General features: G+C 33.4%; 1 protein-coding gene across 3 annotated transcripts in view; it reads right to left on the reverse strand.

Annotated features, from left to right (window-relative positions):
- The window catches only part of Ypel (Yippee-like), a 55646-nt gene extending 46218 nt beyond the window's left edge, over positions 1-9428 (reverse strand). The window contains exons 1-2 of one of the 3 annotated variants that reach the window (XM_085806791.1): positions 9275-9428; positions 2223-2340 (exon numbers count right to left, since the gene is read on the reverse strand). The gene's annotated coding sequence lies outside the window, so the exon portion shown is untranslated. Of the gene's footprint in view, positions 1-2222; positions 2341-4654; positions 4675-4895; positions 5251-9274 lie in introns of those variants that run through there. The other 2 variants (XM_035351543.2, XM_085806792.1) reach the window with 2 other exon arrangements.
- Between the last annotated feature and the right edge of the window lie 8301 nt (positions 9429-17729).

Below are 17729 nucleotides of genomic sequence, written 5' to 3' on the forward strand. Positions count from 1 at the left end.
TTCTCATAAATTAGAAAAATTTCACGAAAATGCATGAAAATACTCAACGTATACTACTCAAATATATTCCAAAATACTACAAACATATAACTCACAAAATCACGATCATTAAATTAAAATAAAATTAAATTAAAAAACACTACTTAAAATATAAATAAGCACATACATTAAATTAATAAAAATTAGATTACAATCCTAATTACTTTAAACTAAATCATTGCTAATAACAATTTTCAAATAATACCATTTTAATTTATTTACTCCTTACATTTAGAAAAATGCATAAAAATAATATCCTCAAATGATTAAAAATACTAACTTACCTAATCTTCTTCAGAATCTTCATTACGTCGCTGCAGTACTACTGCTAATTTCTAAATCCTAAATCCAGTAGTCAACTAGAAATCTATTCACTAAGTAATAAGAAATTAATAAAATTTCACCTATACTCAAACTACTTTCAGCAAACTAAGTACCCTTCCTTACACTCCTTTTCACAAAATGTCCATTTTCACCATATTTCTTGCACCACCATTTAAACTTGTAATATCCTTCCTTTCACACAATCTCAACTTATTATTATTATCAGATAAACGCATTAAAAATTTAGAATTCACTTTACAAAGCGCCATGCAATCCGAAAATTAACACTATTTCACACAACACACAATGAAGCTTTTCCAAATTAACCCCCTTTTCCGATTAAAGAACTGTAATTCGTCCATTAATGTCACGTTTCACACAACACAGAATATAGCTAAATACGAAATTTCCAGATTTCCCCCCTTTTCCGATTAAACAACTGTAATTCGTCCATTAATGTCACATGACATATCTCATGATCTCTCATTTCCCTCACACAAAATAATGCGTAATCGGAACTGCGTGCTTCTCACATTATTACCAAAGTCCTAGGTAGTAACCTTTATCGCCTCCAAAATGTCGCCAAACTACCAGTTACCATATTCTAAAGATCAGCCAAAGGCTCTTCATGAAAGGCTTTCTAAGGGAAACTGGCTTGTACTTAACATGAGCTACTAAAACAAGCTCCTCAACCAATTTATTCACTAAGATTTGAACAGAAGTACAACTACCAGTGTTCAGTATTTTAACACTCGGCCAATGGTGGGCTTCTTAAGAGCCAATGAATGTGTATATGAAAAGTTCATTACAAATAACTGTATACAGACCTGCGAATTACTAAACTACTTTTATTATTAATGTATATTTTGCTCTTTTTCATTTTACAGTTCATTTGCATATTTGATTCTTAGCACTGCAAAAAAATACTCTGATACTTCTTGTTAAAAATTTTATAATTTGATTCTGAATGACTGAAACAAAGAGCTACTGATTCAGTTAATCAGACATGTGACTGCATTCACAATTGCTGAAAACAGCAAAACTGAAATAATATGTGGAGTGCAATTAAAAAATAATGTCATACACTATTACAGCTATTCTTCCGTAACACAAAAATATTAAGCAGAATTTCCTTAAGGTGTAATTAAAAGATTTTCCACATGATATTCTTCAAATAACATAGATGCATCACATTCCAATTAGACACCTAATTAGAAAAAGCAGCATAAAATTAGATAATATGAGAGTAACAGTTTTATTAGACATTTAAAATATCTGCTGTTAGTTTATAAGGTTTTACTTGATCTGAAACAATTAACCCTATCAGATGTGAAGAGAATTATCCTTACATCTAGAGTAACTCCAAGCCATAAAGATGTTTTAGTAAACAGTTATTTTTTTAATAAACAGAAATTGGAACATAAATAACAAACTCACTGACAGTTTATGATGGTGCAACTAAAAAGTCAATTTCAAGTTAAGACGTGAAACAGCAGTCAAAGACTACAAATTTAAATCTGTTCTATGCTGGTTCAGTAATTCTAACAGGAGCGTAAAAATCAATTTGTTGGTAGTGAATAACGCAAAGCCGAAAATCACAACTATTAAACTGGCAGGAACTAAATGTGATGTGCATAAGCAGGCCAGAAACAGTGTTTTAAGCTCCAAAAACTGCAGTTTAAATACTAGCTAATCTAATTTAATTCTGGCAAGGATAAGGAAAGGAGAAGTTATAGTCAAGGCTGAAATTATAAATAACAGGTTAACTTAAATAATTAACTTCACAAGTTTTACCTACAAATACTTATTAATTATTTTTATTTGATAAACAAGAGTAAATGGAATTAAATGATACTTGCAATTAAAACAACATAATGCAGAGATCATAGAAACTACAAAGCTAGAAGATCTTCTTCCTGTAACATTCAGGAATGCATCACACTATTTGGAAATGGTCTTAAAAAACAACATTTGAATCTGGAAAAATAAACAAATATTTAGTCATAGGAATGATATATTAAAAATACATAATGATTATTACATTTTTTCATATTATTATGCATAGACACTAATAATAAGCAATTAAAGAAAATGAGAAAGCAATTTGAAAACATCAGATTATAGTTCCAAGACATGATAGAAAAGTTTAAAAATAAAAATTCCCAAACATAAAAGAGGGAACATAAAGCTTAAAAAAATACCATATGATTAGATCTTTATATTTAAATTTTAGTTTAACGGTCTGAAGCAATTTAAAACTAAATAGTTATAAGCCCACTAATATGAGAATCAATACCTAAAATTTTTTAAATAACCTGTTTATAGGAAAACAGGAATTTGCTATACTATTATAATACAATCAATTACTGTCAAAGTGATCTTCCTGTACACATTTTGTGAAGAAAACAATAATTTCAGGATACTGCTGTTTTTTCATCGATCATTTTATGCAAGAAAACTGCAGTACATTATTTTTTGCAAAATAGTAACAATATCTACTTGCTAGGACAATAATGAAAATACCAAGAGCTTATCTGAAATATACATGAAAAAGACTTGTATGTATAATATTTTGTACATTTCCAAAATACTGCACCAACACAGCATTAAAAAAAAAGAAACTTAAATTAGTCAATAGGATAACTAAGATAAGGATTAAAGAATATATTTCTGTCATGTATTCATTCATGTATTCATGTGTCATTCACCTGCACTAACAACTCGAAATTCTTAACACATGCCAGCCTGGAAGAAGATTGCACATTACATCTAAAAATACAAAACGGCAATTACTACTTGATTCACCTACTACTACTACACCCACAATAAACAAGAACAAATTAAAAATACTGCAGATAACCTATTAAAATTAAGCATACAAAAGATATGAAATGGATAACCTGAGAATTTCCTATATGAAAACCACAAAAGGCCAAGCACAAATAACTCATTCTACTATTAAAATCAAGTGAAACTACCAATGTTTTGTCGTCCTATGCAATGCAGTGCACTTCAGCCATATAAAAACAATAAAATAAACATTCCTATTTTTATATTATAAAAACATCTAACCTTTATTCATTCAACGTGCACATTGAAGCACTTTTTGCAAAAATTCAGGCTGACCTATTTTTCACCTACAATTTAAGTTTACTCAAAAGATCAAAACAAGTACTTGACTGCTGTATACATCTCCTAAAAGCTTTTATAGAAACTATGTTATGGAGCTTTAATTCACTTTTTAAGTTTAAATTACACATGTAAGAGGTCCTCCCCCCCCCAGGATGCAACAAACCTGAATATCATAAGCATTCAGGTTTGTTGCATCCTTGCATTTAGATAAGCACGTTAAAACCAAAATAAAAATGCATATAAATAACATTAAAAAACTGTAATTAGAGGAAACATACATATCCCACAATACACAATTATGATTATGTTGTATGTATCCACTAAACACACACCAGATATTTAAAATACTCGTACTCTGTCAAACCCATAAGCAGAGGTGAAACTAGTTTGTGAAAAGGATGCACAGTTGATGAAATAGCCTTACTAAATGATATAAGAAAAGTTAGGTCATCAGCATAATCTTACTTGTATAAAATTATTCAAAATGTACAAATAATAAAATATATTAATAAACAAATAATAAAATATAATAAAAATAATTTCAACAGTCACTAAAAATAAGGGACATACTATTTATTTTCAATACATATAACTGTTCTTATATGGTCATATTATTATTTAAAAATAGACACAAGTGAATGCATTCTAAGGAAATACTCAAGATGGTACCAAACCATAAACCAAAATATTTTGATTATTGTCCTTGATTAATAGAAACACTAAAATTTTATTTTTTCAAGTTTCCTTACGGTAATCATTCACACAATGACATAAATCAATTTTCTTACATCATATAAATTTAGATATTCACAAATTGTTTTTTCTTTTTTTTTGCATACTTATTAAAATATATTTACGAAGACCTTTACATAATTAATGCTGAATATTAATACGGCACCTACTTCCGTAAACAAATTGCATTATTTTAACAACAAACATTTAAAATCTGAAAAAAAAAAATCAAAATACTTCATTGCATAGGCACATTTAAGAGTCCAATTACAAAACATCAGTAATAACCATGTGTAAAATAAACAAAATACGCTTAACAACAGCAGCAATGCGCAGAATTAGCGAAAAATTCTGCTTTACAGCACACTTTGTTTTGTTTATAAAATCATGCAAAGGTTGTCGAGATTTGGTTAAAAAATACACATACCGTTCTCAGATTACGAAACTTCTAATAAAATCAGCGCATTAAAGTGAATTTTATTTCTCTTCACCTACTTTTAAAATTCAAAATTTAACATAGTTGCAACGACAGCGCACTTCTCGCGGTAATGGCTGCTCTGGTTTGTTTACATGGGCTAGGAGAATTCTCGTTCTAAGATGTTAAGGTAAAAAAAAAAAAAAAAAAAAAAAAAAAAAAAAAAATTCCAGAAAAAAGAGATCGAACTTACGAAACATGAAATATTTGAACCGTGCTGCAGTTATCATCCTAGAAAATATCCAATAAATTTTCACTGTAATATTCTTACACAAGTTATATTAAACCTAGTCAGTTGAAGATTAGATGCAATGCGGAGATGGCAATCGTCAACAAAGCCAATTCACATCCTTAAATTGCAATAACACAAAGGTAACAGACTTTTAACATTCAGTGAATAAACACAATATCTAGTATGAGACTTTTTCAAGAGATGCCTTTTCGTATTCCGTATAGTTCTTTGTTTAGGTTCGTTGGTCCTCTGCTATGAGTTTGGACAACGGAGACGAAAACAGCTGCTTTCTCCATAAGCAAAACACAACATTCTGAGTCTCTGCGCAGCTGGTTTGAAGCCGAAACCCTCAACCCTTAACGGACCAATCGGGTGTAAGCTGCGTTCTACGACACACCAGGACAGCGCTTTCAAGGACATTGGCCTCGCAACAGCTGGATCACGGCCAAACAAAGAGCCATGTGACAGGTTTTTTGGTCCTTATAATCAAAAGTTTATGCTAAATTTTTTTTTTTTAATATTCGACACTGCTACATACTACATTAAATTTTGCACAATAATGAGAAATTGGAAGACCACAATGTAAGCTTTCCATACTGACAATGGTTAAAATCCAAATAACTCGATAGATAATTCACCCTCCCAATTATTTAAAGAAGTTAAACAGTTTCCTAGTTATTGTTAAGAGGTTAAATAGCATTTAATAAACATAGAAGGAAAATAATCTGGTTCATGCTCATAAAATAAAATCATAATTCTATGCGAAAAGTGAATAAAAATAGCTCTCACTATACTAATAGAGAATAGCCCTTTTCTTTGTGTTTCGTGCTTTTTAATGTATTAAGGCTGAGATTACAGTGGAAATAGTGGAATGTGAGATTTGCGTAAATTCTTTACACATTTATATATTCATACATATGTATATATCCATGTGTATAGGAACTGATGACGGATACAGAAAATGTATTTAACAATAAGTATACATATCAAAAATAGGTACATATTCTATATGACAATTACAAATATTTGGAAATATAACTTCAATTAAGAATAAAAATTGTTTTTGATGACATATCAATAAATATATAAATGTACACATCAACTTATTAGCAGAGCTCATTATTTTATGCGTTGATAAAGGCATGATACAGAAGGAACATTACAGAAGCATTAGTTAAATGTAAAAATTTTCTAAATTAATTAAACGAAAAGTAAAATACATATTCGCGAGGGAAAAAAAGGGGTTTAATTTAGCAAAACTTTTAGACCGCAAAATTTCCTACTTACTACTGATGTTAAGGAATTTTGCGGTAAAATTCATCTCTCGGAAAAACAAAAGCCCTGATATTTCATTCTGGATTCGATTCTTATAGTTTGTAGCGATCAAGTGTAGCGTTTTACCCCCTTTCAGTTAAGTTTTATAGGCGAATTACGTGCCAAATGAGTTAACTAAGGAAGAAAAGTCTTCTTTCTTCTCCTGTAATACGGTTTACATTTTTCAAGAAATACGCAGTTTAAATACGGAACATTTCTGGACCAATTTCTATCTCCTCATCAAAGTCTAAAAATCATTTTAATACCATTTATTCCTTTTCTGTATGATTATAACAGCATTATGCAAAACATTTTACTGGATAGTGCCCGGAAGAAGCAAGTATACTTTTCTCACAGAAACACCATGTTTTGTTTTCAAATTAAATGTTCGACAATGGGCTTATAAGGTATTTCTCCCGACTTCTTAGCGTGCTTTCGTGGTGTAGTGGTCTGCACGCTGGACGCGTATCCCAGAGGTCCGTGGTTCGATTCCCGGCGAAGGCGTTGCTCATTTTTCATCACCCCTCCTTTGCAAAAAGTTGCAGGCGGCCTAACCGTCAGATTGCTAGCAATGACTAGGATGACTTCCTAACCCTGTAGTGCCATTAACTCAGTTTGGCGGAACAGGTTAAGTAAAGTGACCATACATCACCCCTCCTTCCAAAAAATCCTAATGTCTCTACAAGCTTCATGGTGACGTGATGACTCACTGTGACATTCAAGTCTTGGTGTAAGCACGAATAAAATTTTCTCTTCTTCCAATGATCTGTAATCAGTTTTCACCTGCTTTTGACTCATCTTGACTTTTTTATTCGATGGGGGGGGGGGTCACTTCAAATGATGTGTTTAAAAAAATTCGCTTGTGAGAATAAAAAAAGTCAAATGAAGCTTTTTGGGCTACTGCTGCGTCAGGCATCGAATTCTGTGTGTCTAGTGGAGTATTTTTCAACATTTTGGATACAAACATTAAAGCAGAATTCTCAAGCAGAATGGTGCATTGTAAACTATAGGCCATTTTTCTGATGGCAGAGGGTTGCACGTTATGACCGACTCATTGGGAGATTACTTCCAGGAGAAACATAAAGCATTTAAAAAGCCCATAGAAGCGAGCCCCTCCATCCTGAGTGGGGGAAAAAAAAAAAAAAAAAAGAAAAAGAAAATGTGAGTGATGAAAAAGAAAGAAAAAATCAAACTACACAGACACATGGCGAAATACATGACGTCATTTTTTGATTATTTGTGAGACAAATCCACATGCCTAAAATCGGAAATCCAATTAAGAAATACAAATAAACAGCAGTAATAGACTCTCGTTAATATGGTTTTCGAGTGAGTGAGAATGGAGTGAAAAACATTACAAGATCGTCAGATTTCATATGATTTAAGCAAGGTCCACTCGCCTAAATCTAACCCAATCACCACCGTTTAAAAAAATGGGGGGGGGGGATTACTTAAGCCATGGAATTGTTTTAAATAAATTGTCACTTCAAATGATGTGTTTAAAAAAATTCGCTTGTGAGAATAAAAAAAGTCAAATGAAGCTTTTTGGGCTACTGCTGCGTCAGGCATCGAATTCTGTGTGTCTAGTGGAGTATTTTTCAACATTTTGGATACAAACATTAAAGCAGAATGGTGCATTGTAAACTATAGGCCATTTTTCTGATGGCAGAGGGTTGCACGTTATGACCGACTCATTGGGAGATTACTTCCAGGAGAAACATAAAGCATTTAAAAAGCCCATAGAAGCGAGCCCCTCCATCCTGAGTGGGGGGAAAAAAAAAAAAAAAAAGAAAAAGAAAATGTGAGTGATGAAAAAGAAAGAAAAAATCAAACTACACAGACACATGGCGAAATACATGACGTCATTTTTTGATTATTTGTGAGACAAATCCACATGCCTAAAATCGGAAATCCAATTAAGAAATACAAATAAACAGCAGTAATAGACTCTCGTTAATATGGTTTTCGAGTGAGTGAGAATGGAGTGAAAAACATTACAAGATCGTCAGATTTCATATGATTTAAGCAAGGTCCACTCGCCTAAATCTAACCCAATCACCACCGTTTAAAAAAATGGGGGGGATTACTTAAGCCATGGAATTGTTTTAAATAACACACCCACACATATATAAAGAATATTCATCGATAAGGTATTTCTTAAATATAGCCTACATCCGAGTGAGGTTATAACGAATTCAGTGTAAGATCAGTAACAAGATCAAGTTCACAGCGATAAACATTGCAATTACTTAATTTTTTTTCCATTTTTTTAAACAACTTTTCCTCTTTCATCCCACAATTAAATTCTGGGATAGTTCAAAATAGTGAAATTTTTTATTAAAACAAAATTATTATTTCAAAAACTAAATTATTATAACCGATATAATATGAAATTTCAATACTTCAGTTAGTATTAATGGACTGACATTTTTACCTTAAATCGTTTTCGGCATTATTTAATTATTATTAAAAAAAATCATCAGTTGAGAAAAAGTGCTCACAGCTTAATTGAAATACAAAAAGCAATCTGTGTATGGGATACTCAAAGCAGAGTAAGATTTTAATTATTAGTCAATAGTACACAATAAAAAGAGGTACTTCAAATATGTCAGATCAAAATACAAGAGCATGAAAAAATTTACGTCACAGAAATTTTATTTATTTATTTATTTCCTTTATGAAAGCACATATGATTTAGATAATACTACTATTTTTCTCAGCACTTTGGTTGCAAAGATGTTTTAAAAATATTTGCTGACCAAACACTTTTTATTCAACAATAACATTTGCCCACAGATTTATAAATTAATGTGTAATTCATAAGAACCGTTACAGTCATATTTACGTAACTTGATTCATGAAAGAACTCGATGATTCTGTGATATGATCATGGTCAAAACTAACATGAATCATTTTAAATGACGCTACGTAAAATAAATGCATTTTTTACAGCACAACAAAGTGATTTTACTCCTAAAAGAAGTTTCAAGATCCTAGTAAATACTAATAATAAAAACAAAGTTTACCTTACAACAGCCGATTGATTATTAGGCGATAACACACAAAGCTCAAAACCACGTGCTTCACGTTGTCCTTCTGACTGTGAACTCTGATTCAGTGCTTTGTTGACGCTGTTTGACGTTAATATCCGTTTTGCACATGCGCAGTAACAGGTCAAGCATGGTTAAGTCGCCCTGTAAACGTGCTTTTTCTGTGATGCATCTAAGTTGCTCCCCAATCTTCTGCGAAGTTTTTTCACTTTTTGACTGAAACTTTTTTTCTTATAACCAATTTTTACAAAGGCTATAAATTCTTAACTGCACAACTTAGCTCGTGCATCACACTCGAGCTAAATATTATTGTAGTGATAAAAATGAGAATTTGTTCAAAGAGGAGAAAAGTTGGGAAAGTTCAAATAATTTAGATCAGCGCTGCGCAGTAAAGAATAATGGGAAAGTCCTCTTTCGATTACATACTCCCTGCGGCCATTCAGCGCGGTGAGGATTCTAGGCGCTGTAGCGAAATTTAACTGCATTTGCCAGGCATCTTGACCTTCACACGTGGGGTTAAGTATTCTAAAAGGTGATTCGAGTCCAGCTTTCTTTTAAGCTGATGGAGGGGGGGGGTAAGAGTCATTTTCCACTACCTTGCGTGCAGTTAGGAAAACCACATGTAATTATGAAAGGAATAAAAGTCCTTTTCTACCCTCAGGATATGTCTACCTCTGACAGATTAGCATATAATTCAGCTATCAGATGAAGAGATTTTACGATGATTCTTGTAGAGACATAGCTAATTGTCCCACAAGGTAAGACAATAAGAAAGTAGAACTTTTCCAAGTTGTCTCTTAAGTAAAATCAACCTAGCAAGACCGAGATATGCAAGATTTTTCGCTTGATTGCTTACATTATAAAATGAAGTTGCAAGACTGCTATGCTTTCAAAATGAAATATAATGGCAAGAAGTACTAAATGAAAACTCTAAAGTTTCTTAACTAGGGTTTCAAGGAATTATTCCCCTTGCCCCGAACGTGCTGTCGTAAGGTGACTGGTATCTGCTGTAGGGTAACCGTTTGGCTGGCAATCGAAAGTTTTTTTTTTTTTTTTTTTTTCCGAATCTCAGTGAGAGTATAATTGATGGTTCCTGGTCTGAAATATCTTAATGTCTCTATAGGTGCGCCAGACTAAAAACAACGTGCTGGACAAAAATTCACTAGATTTGGGCTCCTGGGTCCCTTTTCCCTCATCTCAATCGTTCTTTAAGTGGTGAAAAATGTAAAAGACTACCTTTTTTCCAGAAGCGTGTGACTGATAACACGTCCAGCTAATATTCGAAAGGTCCGAACTTAAATTCTAGGAGGGGGAATAATTCGCAGAGTTTTGAAATCCGAGATTTTCACCTTGTCAAGATTACGAGATTTTTCGCATTTCCTATAGCTATATATAAAAAGAAGAAAGTATGTTTGTTTGTCCTCTAATAACTCTGCCACTACTATAGCTATCGTCACTAAACTTTCTACAACTCGTTTCTGGCTCCCGGAAAAGGTCAACGTCGACTTTTTTCTAAAAAAAGTAGCTAAATCAGAGGTACTAATTAAAAACTCAGAAAAACGAACATTTGCGCCCTCACTTTTCCGAGTGGCAACAGCTTCGCAAGCTGGAGACGAAAATCTGCTTTATTTCGAAAAAACTGCTCGATTTCATATCCTAGAGTTTGTAAATAAAAAATTTCTAAGTTTTACGATGAAATAAAAATAACATTGCCAAACATTAAATATATTATTCCCGATTCCAAAAATTCGTGGGAAGCCATTTCGGCTATTCCCATCTTCGTAAGACTTTAATTTGCCGAAATATTAATTAAAAACTCTAAAAGCGCTAATTTTCGCACTCATTTTTCCGAGTGGCAACAGTTTCGCATGTTGGAGATAAAAATGCTTTATTTCGAAAAGTGTTGCTATTAAATCGTAGAGTTTGTTAATCAAAAATTGGTAAGTTTTACAAAATCTATACATATAAAGAAGAATGTTTATTTGTGTGTTTGTTTGTTTTTTCGCGTTATTGATTTCTGATCAATTTTTTGCCACATTTAATCTACTAAAATTGAATATAGATGAAATACTGGATGGAACTTGAGCCTTTACGACCATTTGATTAGAAAGACGAAAATCATTAAAAACTGCGAGCCGTTGTTGATGATATAATGAGAGAGAATTAGCTTATTTTTCTATCGAAGGTTTTTATGTGGGTTCCATATCGCATCATATTTAAAAATGTATGACTATGAATCGTATTTTTTTGCATTTTTATTAGAGAACGATTGCAGAGGTATCGTTCTCTCTATTGTTAGATGCATTACTCTCAGTGTAACTTAACTGGCATCGGGTACTTTCGCTAGCATATATATAAAAAGCACTCTCATAGCTCTGCACGGGCACTCGACTAATATGTAATGGATGATGATTCATCCCCACCTAACTCAGCCGACTATGTCTCGTTGTCCTTTCCCTGTCGGTTTTTACATGAAAAAGATTAAGACGTTTTTGCTTTCCCGTTGAGAGCTCTCGTGGTGCAACTCGTAGCACATTCTGTTGGCAACCGGAAAATCCGGAGGTAGAATTCCGGCAAGAGCCTAACTGATTTTTGGTGTTTCCTGTTTCGGGGAAAAAAAGAATAGCTCTCTAATGTGAAACAAAATTTATTCTCGATAAAGGCTTCCTTAACAACCTTCTTATAAGATACTTCCAATGATTTTTTTTACCATTATTAATAACACTTTGTATTGCCTATTTAACTATTGTTATAACTTTATTTCTTAGTTCTGCAGAGAACAAGAGTTCATGCACCCAACAGGGATAGTGATTAGTGACTCTGCTACCGAAGGTCCCGAGTACGAATGCCGGAGAAGGCATGTATGTTTGTAAATGAATAGTGTCACTGAGGCATCGGGGCACTCTAAATATGGGGCGAGCGAATGTCCTCTCGTGGTAGGGAAAGAGGGGTGGAGCAAAGTCACGCTGTTGCGAACGACAGACGCAATCTTGCCTCCTTGCGACGAGGAATTTTGTGTGTTTGCTCTGATATTAGCCAAGCGAGATTAGTCACAATAATAATACAAGAAAGAGTTCATAACCACATTCAATTTTTTTGCTATACTAATTAAATACTACAAAAATAACGCGCTGAATAAATAAACAAAACAAATAGTAAAATTTGCTCAGTTATAGTGGCTAGGTGTTTTATTGAGAAAGAAACATATTTAAGGAAATCTTTCCCCTCTTGGGGGCCGTTAGATTGCACCGTGTTACTGCACCTCTAGCATAAGTTCTTTACTTCATCTTCAACGTGGCCTCGTAAACAGTCAGTTTGTCGTCATATCAATGTCGTCATATCGAATGGCAGCAGTTGCTATTCGATATGACGAAGACTTAACTTCATATTTCAAATTTTAGATGTATTTCTTAACAAATCGAGTGATTTAAAAGAAATAAGCTCATTCCTTAATCATTTAAAGCTTAATTTTTTAATGATATATATATGATAGATATAATCTGTAATATATCCAGTTAATAACTTTGATCATTTGAAAGATGCTTTTTATTCATAAAAAAGTATTTCTAACTCCGAATATTATACGCTTAGACACAAAATAGTTTTAATTCATTCTAGGGTATACGATTTCAATTGTTAAGTTTCTTACGAGAACAATTTATTTACTAAAAGTGGGGGGGGGGAAGGGAACAAAAATGTCAATTTTCATATCGTCTCAGTAATGTAAAAATTTCAATTAGAAAAATATTTATTAGGCTTTAATTAGCTAAAATATAAAAATTCTACATTAGCACGTACGAAATGGACGAATAAATTTAGGTAATTTTTATACCTGTTATCGACGTAACTTATGAAAAAGTTATCAAATGTGCAGCGTAACTCTTTTCAGTAAAAGTATTTATTGAAATATCTCTGAAAATTTTACACTTTATGGAATGTGGATAATTGTTTTCACAAAATTCAGTACCTTAAGGTATTTTCTCCCTTCTTTCTGCATGCCTTCGTACTGTAACGGTTAGCACACACGGCCCGTATTCCAGACGTTCAGGTTCGAGTCCCTGCGAGGACATTACTCATTTTTCACCTTTCCTGCTTCAAAACAATCGTAGTGATTCTACAGTGTGGCCCGAACTAAAAAGTGGTGAATGATGATTCTTCACCACCAGGATTTGGAGCCTGGGTCCCCTAATCTCCAGTCGCCCTTCAAAAGGCGATATATAAGGTATTTTCTACCTTCATCCTGCATGCCTTCGTGGTGTAACGGTTAGCACACTCGGCGAGAGGTGTAACGGTTAGCACACATTCGAGAGGTCCAGGGTTCGAGTCCCGGCGAGGGCACTGCTAATTTCTTTCACGTCTCCTGCTTAAAAAAAGTCCTAATGACTCTACAACCTTATTTTACGATTAAATATTAAGGATCAATGGTTCACAAAATAAGCCTATTTGCTCTATGTAAATAATTCAGAGAAAGTGAATCAAAACGAGGGGAAGCTTTCGGTAGTTGAGTGATAATGAATTCTGTTCTCCCCGTTTACAGCTTACTGCAGTTCAAAGCATCACGATTTTCAGTTAAGATACACTATTATTACTTCCACTTCAAAAAAGGTCTCATTTACGTCTATCGGAAATATGATATTCTATTGGATTTTTTTTTTTTTTTTTTGGTAAATAAAAGAAGTTATCAATACAGCAGCGATTTTTGTCTCCCACTAACTTATACATAAGTAAAGGAGATAATGTTTTCGATCCAAAAATATGGTAGTGAGTTTTTAGTGAATAAGAATGAATTAGGGTCTCCAAAACACGTTTTTATTATTTTTAGAATGATGTCTGTCTGTATGCATGCGTGTGATGATTTTTTTTCATCTGCGATAACTCTTATATGAAACTTTCAATTGTGAGTAAAGTTGGGCACTCGGAAGTGGTACTTTACTTGAAGGTCTGTTTACAATAGCGGAACTTTTAGCTCAAAAAAAAATGCGCCTAAACTTAATGGCTCTGCTAAAAGGAAAAATCTGATGTGGGCCTCACATAACTTCCTTGTACGCCTATTAAATTATACATATTTTTTGCTGCAATTCATTTAAACTTATCTCCTCGAATTATTCTAATTTAATTAACCGATTCCTCGAGGCAAGTTGAAAATGACATCAAAAATTACAAATTTATAAATTAAATATCCCGGTCAATTTTTGTTGTACGGGTGTCAAACTTCTTGTATTTTTATTTGTTTCAATAACTAGTATACAACTTCCACAAATATAAGTATAGGAACCGGAACACTGCATTAAAAGCTAGATTTCGATATTTGTCGAATTTTGTTTTTAAAATTTGACATTGCCAAAACATGAATATTTTCGTCTCGTATATATATATATGCACAATTGGGCATAGCAAAAATATTGTATCTATTTTGAATAGTATACTTTTTTCAAGGAATGATTACTTTTCCATCAAGTTTACATAAGGAGTGAAATATCGTTTCGAATTAAGCATGCGCATGTGCGGTAAAAAGAAGGCCTGTCGGGAGAAACAACACTTTGCACGTTTTTGCTGTTGCATTTCACTATGTTACGACTAAAATTTGGGTGGAGTATTCCTAATAAAAATACCTGATAGGAACACCAAGTGATTTCATTGTACGACTTTTAAATTATATAAATTTTTTACTGCATTTCATTTAAACTTATTCCCTCGAATTTAATTAGACATATATTTCTCATTGAACTAATTCAGTTCTCACTTCGCCCCAAAGCAAAAATACATAAAAACTCAAAACATCTTCACTAAATATTGTAAAATACAGAAAAACATGACTCATCAGTCAATTAAAAACAGTTAAAAAGGAAATTTTTACAGTTAAAATTAGAGTTTCAACGCAAAAACAAACAAATCGGCCAATAGGCGGGAGACAGAGTTTTCGGTGCACAAAATTTAAAGTTTGCTTTCGGCCCAATTCCGCAAAAAAACACTGAAGTTGGTGCACAAATTCACTTAATTCACTACTCTACTAAGAGTTTCAAATGTAAACTAATAGTGGTCTCGTTAGGCTTAGCAATACTTAAACTTTCAAATTGTTGATAGTTCTAAAAGTACTGCATGTAGATTAACTAGAGGCATAAAAACCTTAAACCGTGTAGAGACATCATGATTTTTTTTGGAAGCAGGCAAGATGAATAATTAGCAACGCCTTCGACAAGAATTGAACCGCGGATCTCTCAGTTACGCGCTGAGCGTGCAGGCCACTGCACCACGAAGGATCGCTAAGGAGGCGGGAGAAATACCTTATAAGCTCATTGCCGAACATTTAATTTGAAAACAAAACGTGGTGTTGGATGAGGATTCTGCACACCCAGGATTTGGCGATTGGGTTCGCTAAAAACCCCAGTCACCCTTTAAAAAGGGGAGTATATAAGGTATTTCTCCCGCTTTCCTAGCGTGCCTTCATGTTGAAGTGGTTTTGCAGGCTGGAGTGGTACTACAGAGGTCCGCGGTTCGATTCCCGGCGAAGGAGTTGCATATTTTTCATCTCTTCTGCTTCCAAAAAATAACCTAATATCTCTACACGTTGACGCATCAACAACATGTATAGGAGCAGTTTTACAACAGAAAGCTCAAGAATTATGGAGACCACTTTCATATTTTTCTAAAAAATTCTGACCAGCATAAACCAGATACAGCACTTACGATCGCGAATTATTAGGAATTTATGAAGCTGTCAAATATTTTCGACATATGCTAGAAAGACGCGTTTTCATGATCTTCACAGATCACAAACCCTTAACCTATGCTTTTCAACAGCGTTCGGATAAAGCTTCTCCTCGTCAAATGAGACACCTATACTTCATAGGGCAATTTTCAACAGATATCCGTTGTATTGAGGGTTCGCAGAATATTGTAGACACTTTGTCTCCTATTGAAGAACTAGCCGTTCCTTCGCCAATAAACTTTGCTGCCCTTGCGGATGAACAACACCGGGATTCAGAACTACAAACCCTCTTAAAAAACAAATCTTCAACCAATCTCAACTTGCAGCCTACGCAGCTGTCATCTGGAAAATCACTTTATTGTGATGTTCAGGATTCAAGATTTCGACCTTATGTTCCCTTCGGGTTTCGCCATACCATTTTTAGACAGTTACATCGTCTGTCACATCCTGGCATCAAGGCTTCGAGGAAAGTGATACAGCAACGTTTCGTATGGCCTAGCATGCAAAAGGACATAGACAACTGGACACGTTCGTGCTTGGAGTGCCAAAGATCTAAAATTGTCAGATACACCACCAGCCAACTTAAAAATTTTAATTTGCCCTCATCTCGCTTCAATCACATGCACCTTGACTTGGTCGGGCACTTATATTTATTATTAATAATATAATACATGAATAGAATTAATTACTAAGGATACATTTTTCTTACCTTGAATGAAGCAAATTTATCATTTACTTCATCGAAGTCGATCCTTTCAAATTTTTCGCTTTGCACACTTAAAAATGCTAGATGACTTAGGGGATCTTGTCCCATTGTTGATTGTAAATATGTGAAAATTTATTTTAATTTGCTGAACGAACGTTCATAGCTAGCATTTGATAATGAAATAGTAAGGAGTAATTAAAGTGCGACTCTTAGGTTTGAAAGAACATTTTCTCTATAGATATGTAGTGGAATTTTAGGTTCCGTTTCTTTTCTACTGAGGAGTAACATCATGCAGTCACATTCACTGCTCCAAACAATTAGGGGATATTGTGGGTTCGGTATGAAATAACCATATAATCGACAACCTTTTTGAACAAAAGGAAATAGAAGAGATTATAAAGGAAAATTATAACGTTTACAAAGCTGGGAATATGCAAATTTAGTCTGTGACGTCGAAAACTATGCGTTTTAGATAAGGAGTAAGGAGCGATCTGCAGTATTTCTTTTGTAATAGGAGATTAAAAACAATTGACATGCGTTGAATGCTTCGTAGCAGTGAATATACGATGTCTCAGCAAGATGACTTAGTTCAATCGGTAGCCAGGAAGGCCATAAGTCGTGTACAGGAGAGTCAAACGCAATACATTGTAGCGGAAGCGATAGGATTTTCCCAAAATGTCATTTCCAGATTATGGAATGGATTTTAAAAACTAAATATGTTTGAGAAATTCCGGACAAGGTCGTGTTATCAATTTAAAATAAAAAGCGGGAAATATACATGCATTTCGTTTAAAAAAATAAAAATATATCTCTACTTTGGAGAAATAAAGTGGTCAGAAAGAACGTTTTGGTTGATGTACTGCAAACATTTTGTTACACGTTTTATCAGACAAATCGAGAAAATAAATAATTAATTATATTACAATAGTTATTGATTTTAAATATATTTTCCAGAAATCGATCAAAATAAAAACTGAAATTTTCAGGAAAATCTTGTTTGGAGACCATTTGACGCC

Source organism: Stegodyphus dumicola, chromosome 12 (assembly GCF_044657685.1).
Source record: "Stegodyphus dumicola isolate Sdum_Otavi_A_Nest chromosome 12, ASM4465768v1".
Taxonomy (NCBI): Eukaryota; Metazoa; Arthropoda; class Arachnida; order Araneae; family Eresidae; genus Stegodyphus; species Stegodyphus dumicola.